The 24,940-nt window shown below is 51.0% G+C and overlaps 1 long non-coding RNA gene across 1 annotated transcript; it reads right to left on the bottom strand.

Annotated features, from left to right (window-relative positions):
* Positions 1-2,435: 2,435 nt before the first annotated feature.
* Positions 2,436-16,493, bottom strand: LOC142905737 (uncharacterized). The gene is made up of 2 exons (XR_012929765.1): positions 15,654-16,493; positions 2,436-4,779 (listed from the first exon to the last, which is right to left on the bottom strand). It is a non-coding gene; the product is annotated as an uncharacterized LOC142905737 (long non-coding RNA).
* Between the last annotated feature and the right edge of the window lie 8,447 nt (positions 16,494-24,940).

The following is a 24,940-nucleotide window of genomic DNA, read 5'->3' as shown; positions in this document are numbered from 1 at the left end:
GTTGACCCAACCTTCCAGGTTTACTGGGGCAGGTCAAAGACACGTCTCTTGCCAAAATGACCGTTCGATTAAATTTTGCCCAATTTTCTCGAGGGCAAGTGGTCAAAGAGCAACGCAAAGAACTTTCCACGATAAAACAGAGCTCAACGAGACAACAGGTTTTTTTTCCTTCCACTATTTTACCAGCCACTGCCCACTGAGCTGTGAAGTCATTTTTTTTTCTTCCAACAGCGATCTGGCGATCACAAACGACAGCCCAGCGAAGCGGCGTGGTCATCGCGTGGACATTAAAAGCAGTCAAATTATTCTAAACGCGCGACGTTGAGTCTGAATGTGGAGGGAAAATCCAGAGAACCTGGAGAGAAATCCATGCTACCATGGGGATAGAGAGAGAGCGAGAGACACCGCAAACTCCAAATATACAGCAGCAGGTGTCAGGGTCGGGATCGAACCCACGACCTCCTGTATACCCAGCGAGGTAGTTAACATCTCCTAGCCACTGTGATGATGATGAGAGAGAGAGACAGGCGAACTCCAAATGTGCAGCAGCAGGTGTTAGGGTCGGGATCGAACCCACGATCTCCTGCATACCAGGCGAGGTAGTTAACATCTCATAGCCACCGTGATGATGATGAGAGAGAGAGAGAGACGCAAACTACAAATATACAGCAGCAGGCGTCAGGGTCGGGATCGAACCCACGACCTCCTGTACACCGGGCGAGGTAGTTAACATCTCCAGCCACCGTGATGATGATGAGAGAGAGAGAGAGACACGCAAACTCCAAATATACAGCAGCAGGCGTCATGGTCGGGATCGAACCCACGACCTCCTGTATCCCGGGCGAGGTATTTTGTCGCAAAAACTATTTTTTATTTTACCAGGTAAGGCCCACTGAGCTATGGAGATATTTTTCGGAAGTGACCTGGCCACAAATGATATCAAGGAAGTGGCTCATCATCACTTCAGCAATTGCTTCTTGCTGTGGTTGTCCCACCTGATGACGGACGCTTGTGCTGTGCGCCCGAAACGTCGTGATTTAATTGATTTTATTTTATACCTACGTGACTTTTACCGAAAGAACCAAAGAGTACGGATCGCTGCAGTCCCGAAAACTTCAAATCTAGATTGGCTTATCATCATCATCATCACCACCATGTGAAAATGTACAGCAGCAGTCAAACAACTCTAAACGCGTGACATTTAATTCTAAATGTTGGAGGGTAACAAAAATCGGAGAACCCGGATAAAAATCTACGCGACCACAGGGAGAGAGAGAAAGAGAGAGAGAGATGAGAGAGATGAGAGAGAGAGTGAGTGAGGCAGGCAGGCAGGCAAACTCGAAATATACAGCAGCCAGGCTGTCAAGTCACGACCTCCTGCGTACCGGGGCGAGGTAGTCAACACCTCCAAAGGACCGAGTATCATGCAGCCTGCGCGACACGTGCTCCAGAACAAATGGACACCGCCTCTTCGTCCCCCAGGCGGTGCGCGCAGAGGGGGCGACGCCGCTGGAACATCAACACGGAAGCTTTCGCGAGCAATCACGTCCAAGACACAGGTTTTGTTTTTTTTGGAGAGGGGGGGTGGGGGTGGTGGTTATATCGCGTAATTAGCGATCTCGTTCCCCCCCCCCCCCCAAAAAAAAATCAACTATATTACGTCGAATTTTGATTTAAAGCTTTCGTGACTGCAGGGATTCACGTTCTTGGTTCTTTCGGTAAAGTCACCACCACGTAGAAGGGAAACAATTAAATAATACAAATATGAAACAATCAAATTCGCACGACGTTTCGACTGCAACACAAGCAGTCATCATCAGGTGTGAAAACCACAGCAAGAGAAAAAAAACGCCACTTTTTTCTAATTTTCTTGCTGTGGTTGTCACACCTGATGATGATTGCTTGTGTTGCGGTCGAAACGTCGTGAGAATTGTATTGTTTTATATTTTTATTCTTTTATTGTTTCCCTTCTACGTGGTGAATTTTACCGAAATAACCAAAAATATAACAGTGGTGTAAAGTCACGTAGAAGGGAAATTGTTTTATATTTTTATTATTTTATTGTTTCCCTTCTACGTGGTGACTTTACCGAAAGAACCAAGAATATAACAGTGGTGTAAAGTCACGTAGAAGGGAAATTGTTTTATATTTTTATTATTTTATTGTTTCCCTTCTACGTGGTGACTTTAACGAAATACCCAAGAATATAACAGTGGTGTAAAGTCACGTAGAAGGGAAATTGTTTTATATTTTTATTATTTTATTGTTTCCCTTCTACGTGGTGACTTTACCGAAATAACCAAGAATATAACAGTGGTGTAAAGTCACGTAGAAGGGAAATTGTTTTATATTTTTATTATTTTATTGTTTCCCTTCTACGTGGTGACTTTACCGAAATAACCAAGAATATATATTACGTCGGTTTTTTGGGGGGGGGGCTAGATCGCGTGCATATTTAAAATCTCGCCTAAAAAAAATAGTAATATTATTATGAATCGAAGCTTTCGCGAATGAATGATCAAACACAGACACGGAAACAACACGGGCAGACACGCATGAAGAGAGACACACACACACACAAAGACAATCGGATGTGTGTGTGTGTCTCGCTCGGTGTGTCTTTGTGTGCGTGTCTCTCTCTGCATGCGTGTGTGCCTATGTTGTTGTCCGTGTCTGTGTCTAATCATTCATTCTTAACTGATGATGGCTGCTTGTGCTGCAACCGAAACGTCGTATTCTATTGTTATTTGATTTTAGTTTCTACGTGACTTTACCGAAAGAACGAAATAGTCTTTTGTTATGGATGTTAGTATAGGTTTTAATGGATCTACATGATCTCACTAAAAACAAACTATATTATAATCCATAAAATAGTTGATAATTGGTTTTTTACCCTTTTATCTGGCAACAAAACTGACACCTTTTTTTTACAAGGAGTCATGTTTACATTGACCACAATACCTGCGGTCGGAACGCAAACAAAAAATAACTCTGATAATGTATGTGGCACTGTCCTTGAAATTGATTGGTCCACACCCGAGACAGCTTTCTTTAGAGCCTCGTCTCACATGATGCTGGACCAGAAGACGCCAAAAGGCGCACAACTCAAAGACAATGCACCATCAGAGTATGAGAGCTCGGGGTAAGCATTTACACCATTGGAAAACTCATTTGCCAGTAACAAAATATGACAAATAGCTGTCTCGGGTGTGGACCAATCAATTTCAAGGACAGTGCCACATACATTATCAGAGTTGTTATTTTTTTGTTTGCGTTCCGAACGCAGGTATTGTGGTCAATGTAAACATGACTCCTTGTAAAAAAAATGTGTCAGTTTTGTTTCCAGATAAAAGGCTAAAAAACAATTATCACATTTTGTTACTGGCAAATGAGGTTTCCAATGGCATAAAATAGTTGTTTTGGGTAAGATCGCGTACACAGCGACATAGAACCCGAAACCACCTATATTATCACTGTGTAACAAACACATGGTTTTGTTCCTGGGTTAGTAAGTGTTATTTTCCTAATTGCTTATGCCTCAAAAGTGAAGACAACGGCTATTTATCCCCCCACTAACTTTGCTTTTGTGACCAGGACAGCGATATTTTTTTTAAATGTCCCTCCTTACAATGAGAACACGTGATGTGCATTTGTGGCATTCGTTCACGTAAAGTCCTGGACACAAAAGCAAAGTTAGTGACGAATAATAATAATAATAGCAGCCGCTTTCTATACTTTTGAGGCATAAGCAATTAGAAAATAACACTGACCAACCCAGGGACGAAAATCGTGTTACATCGTGTTACGGATTATGGTTTTGGTTTAGATCGCGTACATCTTACGCGATAGATAGATAGAGGACTCGAAGTTCTGGGTGCCATATCACCCGACGGACAACGCGGCAGAGTGCCTTGCTTTCTGGCCGTCTTGGGAAGGCATCACGCGGTGGCTGGCTGAAGATGGTCGTGGCAAGGGGCGTGCCAAGGGTTAGGGGGTGTAGGTGGTGTGTGCGTGCGTGCGTGTGAGAGAGACAGGGATTGCTAGCTCCGTGACAAACGATCTCATGCGAACGAGCGAGTGAGTGGGGGCCAAGTCAGACTCTTGTCAGAAAGCAGCAGCTAGCAGCAGCAGCAGCGGGCGGCCGCTCCGATGTTTAGTGACAGCTGCTAGAGTCACAAACAGCTGTGATTGGTGGGTTGCGTTAAGTAGGGACGTCGCTGCGACTGAGATAGATACATGTATGCAATTAAACTAAAGCTGTCACCATCGCCACAACCTTACACTATCCGCACCCTCACTGCATCTCTCTCCCTCGGCCCCAAACTCTCTCCTGTACATATCGCCCACCACTCTCACCCGAAGAATCACCCCTTCTCTTAACACTCATCAACAACAAAGATTTAATTCCCCGTCTACATTTCTCTCCTCCGCATCCCAGCCAATATAGCCCGGTGGTGAAATGTTAACTACCTCGCCTGGTATACAGAAGGTCCCGAATTCGATCCCGACACTGACACCCAGTATGCTTCTTGGTGTTTGCATCTTCTCTCTCTCCCCACGTAGTTGCGTGGATTTTTCACCGGGTCCTCCGATTTTTCACTCCACGTTTAGACACAACAGCAACAACAACCGCCATTCGCCACTAACTAACGGTGATGTCACCACGAGGCTTGTGCCAGGCGATGTGCACCTTGAGGCCACGTGAAGTGTCGAACGCCCACTGGCAGGAGGACACGGGGCAGACCCAGGTGCCACGGGTCGACTGACTGAGATGACTGGCTGAGATGACACACAGATACACACGGAGATACTTACACACCTAGCTGCACATAGGGAAACACAGAGATACATACACACGGACACACACACGGGTACACAGAGATACACACAGAGATACATACAACCGGATACACACACATATACACAGAGATACACACAGAGATGCATACACACGGACACACACACGGGTACACAGAGATACAGAGATACATACACACGGGACACACACACAGTTACACATAGATACACACGCACATATACACAGAGATACACACAGAGATACACACAGAGATACACACAGAGATACATACACACGGATACACACACAGGTACACAGAGATACACACAGAGATGCATACACACGGACACACACACAGGTACACAGAGATACACACAGAGATGCATACACGCGGATACACACACAGTTACACAGATATACACACAGAGATACATACACACGGATACACACACGGGTACACAGAAATACACACAGAGATGCATACACACGGATACACACACAGGTACACAGAGATACACACAGAGATGCATACACACGGACACACACACAGGTACACAGATATACACACAGAGATACAAACACACGGACACACACATATACACAGAGATACACACAGAGATACATACACACGGATACACACACAGGTACACAGATATACACACAGAGATACATACACACAGACACACACACAAATACACAGAGATACACACAGAGATACATACACACGGATACACACACAGATACAGATAGATACATACAGAGATACATACACACGGATACACACACAGGTACACAGAGATACACACAGAGATACATACACACGGATACACACACACATATACACAGAGATACACACAGAGATACATACACACGGACACAGAGAGACAGAGAGACAGGGAGACAGATACAGAGAGACAGAGACATGGAGACAGAGACAGAGAGACAGATACAGTAAGACAGAGACAGAGAGACAGATACAGTGAGACAGAGAGACAGAGACAGAGAGACAGATACAGTGAGACAGAGACACAGATACACAGAGACATATACAGAGAGACAGATACAGAGAGACAGAGAGACAGATACAGAGAGACAGATACAGAGAGACAGAGATACAGAGAGACAGAGAGACAGATACAGAGAGACAGATACAGAGAGACAGAGAGACAGATACAGAGAGACAGAGAGACAGATACAGAGAGACAGAAAGACAGATACAGAGAGACAGAGAGACAGATACAGTGAGACATAGAGACAGATGCAGAGATACAGAGACAGAGAGACAGATACAGTGAGACAGAGAGACAGAGAGACAGATACAGTGAGACAGATACAGTGAGACAGATAGGCAGAGAGACAGAGACAGAGAGACAGAGAGACAGATACAGAGAGACAGAGAGACAGATACAGAGAGACAGATATAGAGATACAGATACAGAGAGACAGATACAGAGAGACAGACACAGAGAAACAGATACAGTGAGACAGAGAGACAGATACAGAGAGACAGATACAGAGAGACAGATACAGAGAGACAGAGATCCAGAGAGACAGATACAGAGAGACAGATACAGTGAGACAGAGAGAAAGAGAGACAGATACAGAGAGACGGAGAGACAGAGGCTGAGACAGATAGACAGAGACAGAGACAGAGAGACAGAGACAGGGAGACAGAGAAAGAGAGACAGATACAGAGATACAGAGAGACAGATACAGAGAGATAGATACAGAGAGACGGAGAGACAGATACAGAGAGACAGATACAGAGAGACAGAGACAGAGAGACAGATAGACAGATACAGAGAGACAGATAGACAGATACAGAGAGACAGAGACAGAGAGACAGAGAGAGAGACAGAGAGACAGAGACAGAGAGACAGATAGACAGAGACAGAGAGACAGATACAGAGAGACGGAGAGACAGAGACAGAGAGACAGATACAGAGAGACGGAGAGACAGAGACAGAGAGACAGAGACAGAGAGACAGATACAGAGAGACGGAGAGACAGAGACAGAGAGACAGAGAGAGAGACAGAGAGACAGAGACAGAGAGACAGATAGACAGATACAGAGAGACAGATACAGAGAGACAGAGACAGAGAGACAGATACAGAGAGACAGAGAGACGGAGAGACAGATACAGAGAGACAGAGACAGGGAGACAGAGAGACAGAGACAGAGATACAGAGAGACAGATACAGAGAGACAGATACAAAGAGACGGAGAGACAGAGACGCACAGGAGATCATCCGGTAGTGGGTGGGTAGGTGGTGGTGGGTGTTGGTGGGTGGGTGATGGTGGGGGGTGGTGGTGGGGGGGTGGTGGTGGGTGGGTAGGTGGTGGTGGGTGGTGGTGGGTGGGTGATGGTGGGGGGGGTGGTGGGTACATCTCGCGCAGACTACAGGGCATTCGAGGGAGGCATGGTGGGGGGGGGGGGGGGGGGCTTGTTCTATAAAATCGCTCAGCGCAGAGACGCTGTCGCCCGGCGTCGACTAAGCGCGTTCAGAACGACGCGCGGTTGCGCATTATAATGAGGCGCCTTTGGTTGTGGGAGGGAGGGGAGGGGAGGGAGGGGAGGGGTGGGAGGGGAGGGAGGGGAGGGGTGGGAGGGAGGGGAGGGGTGGGAGGGAGGGGAGGGGTGGGAGGGAGGGGAGGGAGGGGAGGGGTGGGAGGGAGGAAGGGAGGGAGGGAGGAGAGGGATGGGAGGGGTGGGAGGGGAGGGAGGGAGGGGAGGGGAGGGGAGGGAGGGAGGGGAGGGGAGAGAAGGGAGGGAGGGGAGGGAGGGAGGAAGGAGAGGGGTGGGGAGGGAGGGAGGGAGGGAGGGAGGGGAGGGAGGGAGGGAGGGAGGGGAGGGGAGGGAGGGAGGGAGGGAGGGAGGGAGGGGAGGGAGGGAGGGATGGGAGGGGAGGGGTGGGAAGGAGGGAGGAGAGGGATGGGAGGGGAGGGGTGGGAGGGGAGGGAGGGAGGGGAGGGGAGGGGTGGGGAGGGGAGGGAGGGAGGGGAGGGGAGGGAGGGAGGGAGGGGAGGGGAGAGAAGGGAGGGAGGGGAGGGAGGGAGGGAGGGAGGGAGGGAGGAGAGGGGTGGGGAGGGAGGGAGGGGAGGGAGGGAGGGAGGGAGGGAGGGGAGGGGAGGGGAGGGAGGGAGGGAGGGAGGGGAGGGGAGGGAGGGAGGGAGGGAGGGAGGGAGGGAGGGAGGGGGGGAGGGAGGGAGGGAGGGAGGGGAGGGAGGGAGGGAGGGAGGGAGGGAGGGGAGGGAGGGAGGGAGGGAGGGAGGGAGGGAGGGAGGGGGGGGAGAAGGGAGGGAGGGAGGGAGGGGAGGGAGGGGAGGGGGAGGGAGGAGGGAGGGGGGAGGAGGGGAGTGGAAGGGTTTCACCCGAAGCCCTCTACCTTACTCTACAACTTGATTTATCTCCCCTGTTTCCGGGATGTATCTTCACCCCCAGCAAGTGTCTCGCTTTATACACCATTTGTGATCACTTTTTTTGTTTGGACTTTCGTTGTTTCCACTGTTCGGGGCGCGGCCGCGCTCTCTGCAGTGTGCAGGTCTCTTTGCCCTCCGCACAATCCTCCACTTTTATTTGATAGTTGATTTCATAATCACGCTTTTCCTTCGTTGTTATTTCAATTTTGAGTTCCTTTGTTCCTCAAGCAATTTTTTTTTTAAAAAATTGTGGTTTATCGTGTTCTTTTTTTTCGTTCCTCTGTCTCGTGCAGGCTTCCACGTGTTACACGCGCCACGTGTTGGCACTGCACCGCACACCGGCCGGTGTGAGGTGCAGTGCCAACGTCCCCTTTAAACCCCTCGTGTTTTGTGCTGCGAGCGTGTTTACAGTGTTTTTTTTAAATTCTTATTGCTGTGCTTTTTTTTCCCCTCCTCTTAGTAATTTGACCCTCTCCAGGGGAGCTTTGGGTGGACAGCAGTAATAGTAATTAAGAGAAGTTGGTCGTAAAAACACACACGTTTGACCATCTTTATATACGTAGTTTTCGTTTCTTGTTTTTTTTTATGTTGATTTTTTTTCTTGGCTTTAGAAAATAGAAAGGTTTGCTTCAGCAGTTGTGTGCGACATCTCACACGAGTGAAGATGTCCCCCCCGACCCGCGACAACGTACGCGGAAGCTACCTCGCGCTACGCAAGGCCGGTCTCTTGGGGGCCTGCAAGGCGCCCGCAGCAGCAGCAGCGACAGCAGCTGGAGCCTCCGCGTGAAGGCTGGGATCCGCTGCCCCGGGCTTCCACCGATGTCCCGCTCGAAGCCTACGCGGAAGCGCTGGGCGCCATCGTGCCTGGAGGCTCGATAAAAGCGCGCCTCCAAGGTGAGCGGAAGGGTTGGTCTTCTTCATGGAGTCCCAAAAGGTGGCAAACGCTGCCACGGAGAAGGGGCCGACGGTTGACGAGTGGCACCTCACCTTGGAGCCACTGTCGTCGCCGTCGGCGCGCGTGATCACATCCAACGTCCCCCCCCCCCCCCCCTACATTCCGATAAAGACATCCAAGATACATCTTCTTTGGTTCTTTCGGTAAAGTCACCACGTAGAATGAGAATAAAATAATAAACTGATAAAATAAAATAACACAATAAAATTCTCACGACGTTACGGCCACCTGATGAAGGCCGCTTGTGTTGTGGCCGAAACGTCGTGAGAATTTTATTGTGTTATTTTATTTTGTCAATTTATTATTTTATTCTCATTCTACGTGACTTTACCGAAAGAACCAACGAAGATGAATCCTTGCAGTCACGAAAGCTTTAAATCGAAATTTAACATCCAAGATAACCTGGCTAAGTTGGGCACGCTAACTTCCAACCTACAGCGTGTGCCTCTGGGCCTCAAAAATCCTGCCTTGAGGCATGTCTTGTCTTTTAGAAGACAGGCCTACATGCTGGTGCCCAATGGGCAGCTTGAGGAAGGGCTCCTTTGTGGTCATGCATGGAGGAAGGGCCCATAGGCTGTTTTACTGCATGGACGTGGTAAAATGCAACCTATGCAAAGCAGAGGGGCATATTAAAAAAAACACTGCCCAAAGACAGCAAATGCCCAATCCAACAGCGAGGCAACTGTGGAAAAGGGTGCTAAAGAAGCACACCCAACAAGTGACTCAGGAGAGGGTCCCTCACCACAGAGATCACCCGAGATGGCGGTAGACCCCGCTCCAACACCAGCTACTGCCATGGAGACTGAGGCTCAGCCAGCCACCCAGCCATCATTGACAGCCGGACCTCTGAAGCGGAAATTTACGGAGGATTCGGCTTCGTCGTCTCCAGAGTCAAGTGTGGATGAGGTCAGTCCCTTTAAAGATCTCCAGAGTTGGAGCCGGACATCGCACCAACGCCTGGGGGAGACGCGGAGAGCTGCCGGTGGCAAGGACAGCGGTCTTCACCGTCCCAGATGCCCTAGAGGCGGGACACGCACAGGGAGGAAGCCCCGTGCGGGAACCAAGCTCAAGCGCAGGACGCCTGAAGAAAATCTGGAGCCTGAAATAGAAGCGGGGGGGGAAAAGCAACCTGTGCAGTGGCGGAGGAAACAAGTGAAGAGGGTCGCGCTTCAGACCTCGACGACGCGCCCAGCGAGGCGGCCGAGGGCGCCCAGGAAACGCGAGCGGCCAAGAGCACGGAGGGGCCCAAACAGGACCCCGCTGACCAAACTGCGGGGGCTGAACAAGACGAGGACGATGGAAGGCCGTCAATTGAGGGAGCAGGCGGCATCACCCGATAAAGCATCGGCGGAGGATACCACGGCGACTGAAAATCCTCAAAGCCTGGGGGCTGAGGGGGTAAGCCAAGAAGAGGAGTTGGAAGAAACCCTCGGCACAGGAAGTTCAGTGAACCTGACATCTGCTGAGCTGACTGAAGGGGCACCAATATTCTCACAGTCAGAGCTGTGGACCTTTTTAGACGAAGCGCATGGCTCAGAAGAACGAGTGACTGCAGCTCTGTCAAGGTGGCGAAATGTGGAGGCAATTATAGCCTCCCTACTCCATGTTGAACAGGACTTCAAGAGACAGGGAAAGTCGTCATCTGGAAAGGAAAGGAAAAGGATCAGGTACTTCCTGGGCCAAATAACTACGTGGAAATAAACACACACCTGGCGACAACTCCACTGACACATAATGCTGTGGATAGCGGCAATTAATATAAATGGGTGTAGAGGTCCACTCAAGAGACACTTTGTGCGTTCTCTCGCAAAAGAAGACGCATCTTACAACCAGCGAGGAGAGTGAATGGGAAGCGGAATGGATAGGTGATTTGTTTTTCAGTCACCTTACTCATTATTCTTCAGGAGTGGCAACGTTATTTGCATCAGGGTTTACACCCACCATAGTTAACCAGGTTGAGGTGGTACCGGGAAGAGCCCTCGACGTAACGATCAAACTTAATGACATTTCTGTCCACCTCATAAACATCTATACCCCCATCAATGATGCAGAAAAAATGATTTTTTTCAATGAGTTACAGGACCATCTCAAAAAACATCCCAAATGACGAGTGTCTGATTTTGGGAGGAGATTTCAACTGTACACTCGATGTCCTCGACCGCACTGGCACCGACCAGTTCAAAAGCGGTGTCCTGAATACCTTGCGGCAGGTGCTCCGCACGTGCAGTCTTGTAGATGTGTGGCGGACACAACATCCAAAGCAGCGAGGTTTCACCTTTATGAGAACCGGAGCTGACAGAACACTGTCACAGTCAAGGATTGACCGGTTTTACATCTCAAAAGACCTTGAAAATAGTGCAGTGTCGTCCAGTATTCAGGCGGCACCACTGGCCGATCATCGCCTAATACTACTTGAAATGAAAATACGAGCAGTCCCAAGGGGATCGGCATACTGGCATTTCAATAATGCCCTTTTGCAAGACACCACCTTCACTGGTCTCTTTGGGGTCTTCTGGGTGGAGTGGCAGGGAAAGAAAGATCGGTTTAATACCCTAGCACAATGGTGCGACATAGGGAAAGTACACATTAAAAAAAAACTGTGTCAGTTGTACGCCTGGGGAAACACAACAAATATTGACCAAGAAATTAGTGAGCTGGAGAACAGGGTCCATACTTTAGAGCAAAGGCGGAAGATTGGGGACGATCCAGGCCTTACTGCAGGAATATGTGGAGACCCTAGAATATCTAAAAGGGTTGCAGACAGAAGAGGCAAAAGGGGCATTTGTACGCTCTCGTTTTAAAGATGCCCTTGATAGGGACTCTTAGCTCGACACTTTCCTTCTCATTACGGAAGCAGAATGGTGGACGCAAAGCCATGGGAGCATTTATTTGATGACAGGGGGGTCCTTGACTCAAACAATAATCAAATAGCTGCAACAATAGCACAGTACTATGGAAATCTATTCTCTCCAGAGCATATATCCACAGTGGCCCAGAATGAAATCTGGAAGGACCTGCCAGATGAAGAAGACAGGGACCTTCTAGAAGAAGAGGTCAAACAAAGCGACCTGGACATGGCAGTGAATGCCCTGGCCAAGAACAAATCCCCAGGGATTGATGGGCTGACGGGGGAGTTTTATCAACAGTTTTGGCACTCCATACGTAAAGGACTACAAAGCCGTGCTGGATGAAGCAGTGGAGGAGAGCCATGCTCACACTGATTCCGAAAAAGGGCGACCTCAGACACCTATAAAAAATTGGCGTCCAGTCTCAGTGCAGAGCACAGACTATAAGATTCTACCGGAAGCTGCGTCTGCAAGGCTTAAGAGGGGTGTTGGCTAAGGTTATTGCCGATGACCAGGCATACGCTGTTCCAGGGAGGACATTCCATGATGGGATTTTCCTGGTCAGAGATTTGGTCAGTCTGTCGGAGCATTTGAACTTTCCACTTGCCTTTCTCTCCCTTGATCAAGAGAAAGCCTTTGACAGGGTTGATCACCAGTATCTTCTTGGCACTCTAAAAGCGTTTGGTATTGGGACTCGCTTCATAGGATTAATTAGTTTGCTGTACAACATGGCCCAGTGTCTGGTTAAAGTTAATGGTGGACTAATTGCTCCTATAGATTTCAGAAGTGGTATCAGGCTAAGGCCGTCCTATGTCAGGACAGCTCTCCACGCTCGTCGTGGAGCGCTTTCTGCGTCTACTCCGACGCTGACTCGCCGGACTGACTCTAAAAGAGCCGCGGTATGAGAGTGACCCTCACAGCGTGTGCCGACGACATCCTCCTCTCCTTACTGAGCTTTGAACGACATCGAGCGGCTGCACGAGTGTCACGAGGTTTACTCCACCGCGTGCGGCCTCCTCCTCCTCCTCCTCCTCCAGGATGATCTGGGAGAAGTGCAGTGGCCTGCTTGTTGGGAAGTGGGACGAGGCCCGGTTCCCTGAGTTGGCCAAGACAATAACGTGGAGTAAAGAGTGAGAGTCTGAACCATCTCGGCGTGCTCCTGGGGCGTGGAGGAAAAAAACCACTGCAGGAAAATTGGGATGTCCTGGAAGAGAAGGCCGAGGAAACGACTCGAGCCTTGGGGGCGCCTGCGCAAGTCTCTCACGATTTAAAGCTTTCGTGACTGCAATGATTCATCTTCTTCGGTTCTTTCGGTAAAGTCACCACGTAGAATGAGAATAAAATAATAAATTGATCAAATAAAATAACACAATTAAATTCTCACGACGTTTCGGCCACAACACAAGCGGCCTTCATCAGGTGAAGGGACGAGACTGTCTGGTAGGACAGCGCTGGAGCTCCAGCTCCAGACAGTCTCGTCCCTTCACCTGATGAAGGCCGCTTGTGTTGTGGCCGAAACGTCGTGAGAATTTAATTGTGTTATTTTATTTTATCAATTTATTATTTTATTCTCATTCTACGTGGTGGTGACTTTACCGAAAGAACCAAAGAAGAAGTCTCTCACGTTTAGAGGGAACCCCCCCCCCCGCCCCCCAGGTGGCGAACCAGTTGGTTGCATCCACCTTGGGGCACCGCTTCTTTTCCCTCGCTCGACCCGCATACCTCATAGCAAAACTTCAGAGACTGATAGCTGCCTTCTTCTGGCCGCAGAGGAAGCACCGCGTGGCTGCCGGTGTCTTGGCCTTGCCACTGCGGGAGGGCGAGGGCAAGGGTCCGGTGTGTGTACGGAGCCAGCTGCCTACATTTCGTCTACAAGCCGTACAGAAGTTTCTCTGCACGGCCCCATCACCCGTGTGGTGTTCCACAGCAAATGTTTTTTTTTTTCTGAATAACCTCGGGGGCCTTCAGTGCTGCAAGCGGCTCTTCTTCATGGACATTGAAGGCATTCCACTCGCACAGATTCCCCACTTCTACAGGAGTATCCTACATACATGGGGTTTGCCTGTCACCGCCCGACTGAATACACCCCGGTCAGCATCAGAATTCGCTCACGAGCCGCTGTTACGGAATATCAACGTGGCACGACCCTCTCTCTTGTGGGCCCTGCCATGGAGAAACGCGTGGTGGACGCACGTCCCACTAGGGTGGGCGATGTGGTGAGACCAGGCACGGAGGGGCAGTGGCTTCTCCCTAACGAGATACAGTAACTGCAATGACCAAGATGCACTCGGTGAGACTCGCCGCAAAACTCGTGAATGAGGTACGAACGTCTTTCTCAACAGCAGCAGTGGGGAGCAGCGCACCTGCTGTGAGTGCTGGTGAGGAGTCGGCCGGCGGTGGCCCAGTGCCACCAACACTGAATGTGGTCCCAGCAAGGAAGCAAACTCAACTCTCTTCTTCACAGCAGCAGTGGGGAGCACTTCACTGGGAATGACCAGGGAGGGGTGCTTCTCAGGTGTAGACCGGAAAAAATCTGTACGCCTAAATGGGCGATTTCCACCACCAACAAATAATAACGTCACGCAAGGGCTACGCTTGGAGGGACACGATGCCCTGCAGTGGTCGCGCGAGGCCTCATTGGGAGCTGTTTCACTCCAATCCACCGTACAAGCGCCACGGTGATCTTAGCTGGAGCATTGCCCATGGGACTGTGACCACGAACGCATTCCTGGCACTTTTCGCAGACGCAAATCCTGAACGGGGATTCTGCGGTGAGCTCGAAACAGTGGCGCATCAATACGTACGCGGCAAAAGCCTAGACTCGCTCTATAAGCTGTAACGCAATATTCCACTGAAATTCCATCTTCATTTCTCCCCCACAATTCGTATTTTTGGATATAGGGGGAACGAGGATACCAAGGATATTTAGGGGTTGATTAACTTCATCATGAACAATGCCAAACTGGCCATCTATAGGGCCAGGAAATGCGCAATTGACGGGAGCGGCTTCCCCAGCCACTGCCGCATCTTCAAGGCCCTCCGAGTTTCTGCCAGAATTTTTTTCTGGAATTTCGGTACACTCAGTTGACGGGGGGTGGGAGTGTCGCGTCTTTCTCGACGTGTTGAGCTACCGAGGGCGCTTTGTGTAATGTGACGAAAGCACGGGATCTGGTGATGGGTTTTAAAGGCTGAATTTTCTGTTTGCTGGTGTTTATGACCACAGCAGCACACAATGGGATTTATGTCGCATGGGAAAACCGTGTTATATCTTTGATTTTGTAAAAAAAGGGAGGCACATAAGCAAACAAAAAAGATGTAAAAAAAGACATGACATGACGAACGAAAGTGCCGAAAGACCAAGCATCTTCCTGTTCTGATCGTTTAAAATCAGAGGGAGGGAGGGGAGGGGAGGGAAGGGAGGGGAGGGAGGGGGATGGAGGAAGGGGGGATGGAGGAAGAGCGGATGGGATGGAGGGAGGGGAGGGAAGGGAGGGGAGGGAGGGAGGGAGGGGAGGAAGGGGGGATGGAGGAAGGGGGGATGGAGGGAGGGATGGGATGGAAGGGAGGGAGGGGAGGGAGGAAGGGGAGGAAGGGGGGATGGAGGGAGGGAGGGAGGGATGGAGGATCTCTTACCGTCATTGCGGGAAGACTTCCGTCTCTCGCTCCGCTAGAGCCGCTCGCTCCCATCACGTTATCGAAACAGATGCCGCTAATTGATATCGGATTAGCGCCGATACGTGCGAGGGAAGATACACGGGGGGTGGGGGGTGGGGGGAGGGTGGAGGTGTTAGTAGCAGCGCGTCTCCCGTGCGCGTCTGCAAACAACGCATGTTTGTTGAATTTCCTTCCCACGCCACGTAGCCCAACCGCGTCGTGACACGGACGCGCGTCCGTGTGCGTGTGCGTGAGAGCGACATGGAAAACAGGGGCGACATAGACATAGAGTAGGGAGAAAGGGGGTGGGGGATAGAGACAGAGAGAGAGAGAGGGGGGCGTAGAGAAAGGGGGTAGATAGAGAGGGAATGGCAGGGCGAGGAAAAGTGGTCGTGGAGCGGAAACGTCCGGCCAGCAGCGCTGGGCATCTTCCGCGATCCAGTCGGAGCCTTGGGTGTGGTGTGGGCCCGGAGTTCCGCCACGCGCGGCCTTCAAGGAGCAGCGGGAGCTGGAGGAGGGCCGCGTGCTCGGTGGGGGATGACGGTAGAGAGCTTTATATTCTTAGTTTTTTCGGTAAAGTCACGTTGAAGATAAACAACAAAATAATAAAATATATATATAAAACAATAAAAAAAAATTATCACGACATATCGACCATAACTCAAACGGTCATCATCAGGTGTGTTGGTTTGCATAAATTTATTTTTAAACGACGCATTTATTTATTTATAAAAAACGTTTGCGTCACGCGCAGCGATTTGGCAGTTTACCCAGGACTAGTCCATCTATATTGTGAAAAGAGGAGGGGGGAGACGAAATTTTTTATAATGTATGCTGTCTGAAAGCCACTGTAAGCGTGAACAATCAATTAAGAACTGAAATGGTTTATCAAATCTTTCCAATGATTGCTAAGATAGAATCCATCTTCTCGGTTGAAATTGTCTCTGTGCTTGTATATGTGGATAGCCTCATGAACGAATCTCTCATGGAAGCCAGATGGCTTCACAAAGAACCTCCGTCTTGGAACGAGAGCTCTGTTGCGGGCACATTGTGAGCTTGCCCGTCGGGGGTCCGTGGGACTGCGAGGGGGGCCGAGTGCAGATGCAGAGCAGGGAGAGAGTGAGTAGAGAGAGAGAGAGGGAAGGAAGGGGTCAGAAGAAGGAGCAGAGCTTGAAATATTTCATTTAAACAATTGAGGGGGGGGGGAAGGGAGGTTACATAAAGCAAAGCATTGATAATAAAAATAAAAAATAAAAATGTTGAACGAAGCAAAGTGCCGACTACACCGAGCATCTTGTTGTTACCTCTGAGTGAGGAGCGGTGGCGCAGCGGTTAGCGCTTCCTTGCACAACCATCACGGCCACCCGAGTTCGATTCTCGCTCACGAGCTGAGACCAGCAGCGGCGATTATCTGAACCGGTCCTGGGCCTCCTGTCCCCTAGGTCGACTCAGCCTCAAATGAGTAGCTGCTGCTGCTGCAGGTGTCTACGAAACAATCGGCAGCGGGGGGGGAGACAAAGGCGGCCGGGCGTGGTGCTGGCCGCTCCCACACCCCCTCGTGGTGCACTTTGCCAGCCTTTACAGGTGCCAATCACTATCAGCAACACCACCCACACCCCCCACAACACCCCCCACACACCCACAACACCCCCCACACACCCACAACCCCCCACACCCCCTACACCCCCCACCACCACCCACACCCCCACAACCCCCCCCCCACACCCCAACACACCCCTCACACCACCCCCCCCCCCCCCCGGACAGAAAGGCAAAGGTCGCCTTCCGCGTAGCCTTTTGACCTCCAGGGCAACCACGGTAGTGTATAGCGTAGTGTAGTGTGTAGTGTAGTGTGTAGTGTAGAGTGTAGCGTAGTGTAGTGTGTAGTGTAGTGTGTAGTGTAGTATATAGCGTAGTGTAGTGTGTAGTGTAGAGTGTAGTGTAGAGTGTAGTGTAGAGGGTAGTGTAGAGTGTAGTGTATAGTGTAGTGTAGTGTGTAGTGTAGAGTGTAGCGTAGTGTAGAGTGTAGTGTAGTGTGTAGTGTAGTGTGTAGTGTAGTGTAGTATATAGCGTAGTGTAGTGTGTAGTGTAGTGTGTAGTGTAGTGTAGAGTGTAGTGTAGTGTGTAGTGTATAGTGTAGTGTATAGTGTAGTGTAGAGTGTATTGTAGAGTGTAGTGTAGTGTGTAGTGTAGTGTGTAGTGTAGTGTAGTGTGTAGTGTAGAGTGTAGTGTAGTGTGTAGTGTAGAGTGTAGTGTAGAGTGTAGTGTAGTGTGTAGTGTAGTGTAGAGTCTAGTGTAGAGTGTATTGTAGTGTGTAGTGTAGTGTGTAGTGTAGTGTAAAGTGTAGTGTAGAGTGTAGTGTAGAGTGTAGTGTAGTGTAGAGTATAGTGTAGTGTATAGTGTAGTGTAGAGTGTAGTGTAGCGTAGTGTAGAGTAGAGAGTAGTGTGTGTAGTGTAGTTGAGTGTAGTGTAGAGTGCAGTGTAGAGTGTAGTGTAGAGTGTAGTGTAAAGTGTAGTGTAGAGTGCAGTGTAGTGTGTAGTGTAGTGTAGAGTGTAGTGTATAGTGTTGTGTAGAGTGTAGTGTAGTGTAGAGTGTAGTGTAGTGTGTAGTGTATATTGTAGTGTAGTGTGTAGTGTAGTGTGTAGTGGTAGTGTGTAGAGTGTAGAGTGTAGTGTCGAGTGTAGTATAGTGTAGAGTGTGCGTAGTGTTGTGTATGAGTGTAGTGTAGTGTAGAGTGTAGTGTTATAGTGTAGTGTAGAGTGTAGTGTAGAGTGTAGTGTAGTCTAGGTGTTCTAGAGTGTAGTGTTGTGTGTAGTGTAGTGTATAGTGTAGTGTAGAGTGTAGTGTAGTGTAGAGTGTAGTGTAGAGTGTAGTGTAATGTATAGTGTAGCGTAGTGTGTAGTGTAGTGTAGAGTGTAGTGTAGAGGGTAGTGTAGTGTATACTGTAGCGTATAGTGTAGTGTAGAGTGTAGTGAAGTATAGAGTGTCATGTAGTGTATAGTGTAGTGTAGAGTGTAGTGTAGAGTGTAGTGTAGTCTAGAGTGTAGTGTAGTGTGTAGTGTAGTGTATAGTGTAGTGTAGAGTGTAGTGTAGAGTGTAGTGTAGTGTAGAGTGTAGTGTAGTGTAGAGTGTAGTGTAGAGTGTAGTGTAGTGTGTAGTGTAGTGTGTAATGTAGTGTAGTGTGTAGTGTAGTGTGTAGTGTAGTGTGTAGTGTAGTATATAGCGTAGTGTAGTGTGTAGTGTAGTGTGTAGTGTAGTGTGTAGTGGAGTGTGTAGTGTAGAGTGTAGTGTAGTGTGTAGAGTAGTTTAGTGTGTAGTGTAGAGTGTAGTGTAGAATGTAGTGTATAGGTAGTGTAGTGTAGAGTGTAGTGTAGAGTGTAGTGTAGAGTGTAGTGTAGTGTAGAGTGTAGTGTAGTGTAGAGTGTAGTGTAGAGTGTAGTGTAGTGTGTAGTGTGTGTGTATGTAGTGTGTGGTAGTGTAGTGTGTAGTGTAGTGCGTAGTGTAGTATATAGCGTAGTGTTAGTGTGTAGTGTAGTGTGTAGTGTAGTGTGTAGTGGAGTGTGTGTAGTGTGTGTAGTGTGTAGAGTAGTTTGTGTGTAGTGTAGAGTGTAGTGTAGAATGTAGTGTATAGCGTAGTGTAGTGTAGAGTGTAGTGTAGAGTGTAGTTAGTGTGTAGTGTAGTGTGTAGTGTAGTGTAGTTTAGTGTTGTAATGTTGTGTAGTGAGTGTAGTGTAGAGTGTAGTAGTGTAGAGTGTAGTGTATAGTATGTGTAGTGTAGAGTGTAGTGTAGAGTGTAGTGTAGTGTAGTGCAGTGTATAGTATAGTGTAGAGTGTAGTGTAGTGTATAATGTAGCGTAGTGTAGAATGTTGCTTAGTGTAGAGTGTAGTGTAGAGTGTAGTGTAGAGTGTAGTGTAGTGTAGAGTGTAATGTAGAGTGTCGTGTAGTGTAGAGTGTAGCGTAGAGTGTAGTGTATAGTGCAGTGTAGAGTGCAGTGTGTAGTGTAGTGTAGAGTGTAGTGTAGAGTGTAGTGTAGTGTATAGCGTAGTGTAGTGTAGAGTGTAGTGTAGAGTGTAGTGTAGTGTGTAGTGTAATGTGTAGTGTAGTGTGGTAGTGTGTATGTATGTGTAGGTATAGTATATAGCGTAGTGTAGTGTGTAGTGTAGTGTAGTGTGTAGTGTAGTGTAGAGTGTAGTTTAGTGTGTAGTGTAGTGTATGGTGTAGTGTAGAAGTGTAGTGTAGTGTGTAGTGTAGTTTAGTGTGTAGTGTAGTGTAGATTGTAGTGTAGAGTGTAGTGTAGTGTAGAGTGTAGAGTAGAGTGTAGTGTAGAGTGTAGTTGTAGTGTAGAGTGTAGTGTAGAGTGTAGTCTAGTGTAGAGTGTAGTGTAGAGTGTAGTGTAGAGTGTAGTTTAGTGTAGTGTAGATTCGAGTGTAGTGTAGAGTGTAGTGTAGAGTGGTAGTGTAGAGTGTAGTGTAGAGTGTAGTGTAGATTGTAGTGTAGAGTGTAGTGTAGTGTTTTTTTTGTTGTCGTGGGGAGCGGTGGTGCAGCGGTTAGCGCTACGCTGCGCCATGAACCTTGCCACCCGAGTTCAATTCCCACTCACTGCCACCAACATCATCAGACAAAGGCGGTCGGGCGTGGTGCTCATCACCCCCACTGCCTCGTGCGCCGTGCCGGCCTTCATAGGTGCTCGCTAACAGCACTTGCCCCTACAGTCTGTTAAGGCTACACGGGGGACCTTTGTCTTTGTGTTGTTGTTGTTGTTGACGGTCGCCACGCGCTAAGTGGGGGAGCAATAAAAAGCTTTGCGCTTCAATTAAGTCGTGATGCAGCGTGCGTTTAAGGCGGGGGGGGGGGGGTGGTGGTGGGGGGGGGGGGGTGGGGGGGTGGTGGGGGGGTGGGGGGGGGGCAGATGCTCCCCCCCCCCACCACGAGCAGGGTTGTAAACAAATCGCCCGAATGCCGCTTGCGAAATTGGGCCCCATTGGGGTGTGGAGCGGGAACCGGCGACCCCTACCCCACTCCTTCTCCTCCTCATCTCACCCCCCACTCACCTCTTCGCCCGCCCCCACCCCCTCCTCCTCTCACCCACCACTCACCCTCCTCCACCCCCCCCTCCTAATCTCACCACCCACTCACCACTCCTCACCCCCCCTTCTCCTCTCACCCCCACCACCTCCTCACCCCCCTCCTCCTCATCTCACCCCCCACTCACCTCCTCACCCCCACCCCTTCTCCTCTCACCCCCACTCACCTCCTCACCCCCCCCTTCCTCCTCATCTCACCCCCCACTCACCTCCTCACCCCCCCCTCCCTCATCTCACCCCCACTCACCTCCTCACCCCCCCCACCCCCTCCTCCTCATCTCACCCCCCGCTCACCTCCTCACTCCTTCTCATCTCACCCCCGCTCACCTCCTCACCCCCCACCCCTCCTTCTCATCTCACCCCCCGCTCACCTCCTCACCCCTCCTCCTCATCTCACCCCCCGCTCACCTCCTCAGCCCCACCCCTCCTCCTCATCTCACCCCCCACTCACCTCCTCACCCCCCCCTCCTCCTCATCTCACCCCCCACTCACCCCCCCACCTCCTCATCTCACCCCCCACTCACCTCCTCACCCCCACCCCTCCTCCTCATCTCACCCCCACTCACCTCCTCACCCCCCCTCCTCCTCTCACCCCCCGCTCACCTCCTCACCCCCCCCCTCCTCCTCATCTCACCGCCCACTCACCTCCTCACCCCCCCCCACCCCCTCCCTCATCTCACCCCCCCCTCACCTCCTCACCCCCCCAACCCCCTCCTCCTCTCTCACCCCCCCCTCACCTCCTCGTCCCCCACCCCCTCCTTCTCATCTCACCCCCCCCCTCACGTCCTCACCCCCCAACCCCCTCCTCCTCATCTCACCCCCCCACTCACCCCCCACCTCCTCATCTCACCCCCCCACTCACCTCCTCACCCCCACCCCTTCTCCTCTCACCCCCCACTCACCTCCTCACCCCCTCCTCCTCATCTCACCCCCACTCACCTCCTCACCCCCACCCTCCTCCTCATCTCACCCCCCACTCACCTCCTCACCCCCACCCCCCCTCCTTCTCATCTCACCCCCCGCTCACCTCCTCGTCCCCCACCCCCTCCTCCTCATCTCACCCCCCGCTCACCTCCTCACCCCCCCTCCTTCTCATCTCACCCCCCGCTCACCTCCTCGTCCTCCACCCCCCCCCTCCTCCTCATCTCACCCCCCGCTCACTTCCTCACCCCCCCACCCCCTCCTCATCTCACCCCCCACTCACCTCCTCACCCCTACCCCCCCTCCTCCTCATCTCACCTCCCCGCTCACCTCCTCGCTCTCCTCGTCGCCCCCAGCTCCCGTGACTCACCCCTGACGACTCGCTCATCTCACTCCCCCCCCCCCGCCCCCCACCCATCGCGGCCTCTCGCGACGGGATTTGAACGGCCCCGGGAGAGGCTTCCCCAACGTCGTCGGGGCTTTGACGAGGATGCGACGAGGGATGCGACGAGGATGCGACGAGGATGCGACGAGGATGCGACGAGGATGCGACGAGGATGCGACGAGGATGCGACGAGGATGCGACGAGGATGCGACGAGGATGCGACGAGGATGCGACGAGGATGCGACGAGGATGCGACGAGGATGCGACGAGGATGCGACGAGGATGCGACGAGGATGCGACGAGGATGCGACGAGGATGCGACGAGGATGCGACGAGGATGCGACGAGGATGCGACGAGGATGCGACGAGGATGCGACGAGGATGCGACGAGGATGCGACGAGGATGCGACGAGGATGCGACGAGGATGCGACGAGGATGCGACGAGGATGCGACGAGGATGCGACGAGGATGCGACGAGGATGCGACGAGGATGCGACGAGGATGCGACGAGGATGCGACGAGGATGCGACGAGATGCGACGAGGATGCGACGAGGATGCGACGAGGATGCGACGAGGATGCGACGAGGATGCGACGAGGATGCGACGAGGATGCGACGAGGATGCGACGAGGATGCGACGAGGATGCGACGAGGATGCGACGAGGATGCGACGAGGATGCGACGAGGATGCGACGAGGATGCGACGAGGATGCGACGAGGATGCGACGAGGATGCGACGAGGATGCGACGAGGATGCGACGAGGATGCGACGAGGATGCGACGAGGATGCGACGAGGATGCGACGAGGATGCGACGAGGATGCGACGAGGATGCGACGAGGATGCGACGAGGATGCGACGAGGATGCGACGAGGATGCGACGAGGATGCGACGAGGATGCGACGAGGATGCGACGAGGATGCGACGAGGATGCGACGAGGATGCGACGAGGATGATGCGACGAGGATGCGACGAGGATGCGACGAGGATGCGACGAGGATGCGACGAGGATGCGACGAGGATGCGACGAGGATGCGACGAGGATGCGACGAGGATGCGACGAGGATGCGACGAGGATGCGACGAGGATGCGACGAGGATGCGACGAGGATGCGACGAGGATGCGACGAGGATGCGACGAGGTGGTTGTTCGCGGGTCCTCGTTTTGATCTCCGCTCGACTCTCCAAACCTTCATCGGGGGTGGGGTGGAGGAGGAGGAGGAGGAGGAGGGGGGGGGATGGGTTGAACTGGAAGCAAAGTTTTGGTGGGGGGAGGGGGGAGGCCCCCGTCCATGAATGACGTCACGTGATTTTGGACGAAGAAATATGATGTCACAAAGCTCTGCGCCCCCACCCAAAAAAAATAATAATTATAATAATACATGCTTAAAATCGCTTTAAACTATTGTTGTCATTGTTGTTGCGTATTTAATGTGGCGTGCGACTCTGACGTTGTAGGAGAAAACATTTATTTAAAAAAAAAAGTATATTTAATTAAGCAGAACGTGTTGTCTGTATTTATTTATAAAGTTGCGCAATTTTGACGTGACGTCACATTTCTCAACCGCCACCCCCCACCTCCCCTCCCCCCCCAGGTGCGTGACGTCATTTATGCACGGCCCCTTGGGTTTTGGCAAATCCTGGAGGAGCGTCAACAGAGCGGTGGTGGATTGGTGGCAATTGAAATTGACTTGTCGTGAACAAATTCAGGATACGGTGACTCTCAGCTCGTTTGTCCGTCCCTAGCCACTGGGGGGGGACGGGGGGGTGGGTGTTTGGTGTCAATTTTAAACGCAAGCTCAAAGGCTCGTTGGGATGTCGAGACGCTATAATTGGAGCGTCCTCTGCGACGTGGCGCAGAGGGGTCTTGTTTGGAGGCATTTTAATTGAGTCCTCAACCACGGCGAGATTCCTTTCGCGTCTCATCATCGTCGCGCACACCCCCGGAGAATCGTTTATCTGCTCTCGTTATTTTAATATCTACGGGACGTCTTCACTTGACGTCAGTAGCCGGGGCGATGAATGATCAGGGTAGATTTGACCCTTGCTGCCGATAAAACACCGAGGTCTTGAGATGTTCCGACACCAAAATCGATGGCTTTTTGCAAGGCGTCGTGTCTGCATTAACCAGGCCACAGTAACCTGCCTCTGGTGTAGGCCAAGCAGTTTCAAAGACGATGCGTGTATTCAATATTTGAAGCTTTCGTGACTGCAAGGATTCATACGCTTTGGTTTTATTCGGTAAAGTCACGGTAAAGTCACTCACTCACCCACTCATTCACCTACTAGCTCACCCACTCACCCACTCACCCATCCACCCACCCACTCACTCACTCGCTCATTCACCCACTCACCCACCCACTTGTTGACTCACCCACTCACCCACCACTTACCCACCCACTCACTCACCTACTCACTCACCCACCCACCTACCAACTCACGACGTTTCGCTGGTAATTTACATCCAGCACCATCGGGCAATTTGAATTAATTTCCAAAGAGAATTCATGCAGCGTGCATTCATGCGAATCGAAGTCGGCTTGAACTTTTGTTACAATAAATGTCAAATAACCCTGCACTGTGCATGTGGTTTGTTCAAATGTGTGAAATAACCCTGTGTCCTGACTTCTGGGCCACCCTGTAAAACAACAACAACCCCTATGTGTCCTGACTTCTGGGCCACCCTGTACAACAACAACAACCCTATGTGTCCTGACTTTTGGGCCACTGTATAATAACAACCCTATGTGTCCTGACTTCTGGGCCACCCTGTATAACAACAACCCCTATGTGTCCTGACTTCTGGGCCACCCTGTACAACAACAACAACAACCCCTATGTGTCCTGACTTTTGGACCACTCTGTACATTAATAT

Source organism: Petromyzon marinus, chromosome 58 (assembly GCF_048934315.1).
Source record: "Petromyzon marinus isolate PM22_M1 ecotype Great Lakes invasive population chromosome 58, UKy_Petmar_22M1.pri1.0, whole genome shotgun sequence".
In the NCBI taxonomy this organism is placed as follows: Eukaryota; Metazoa; Chordata; class Hyperoartia; order Petromyzontiformes; family Petromyzontidae; genus Petromyzon; species Petromyzon marinus.
This window is presented reverse-complemented; position numbering and strand designations above follow the sequence as displayed.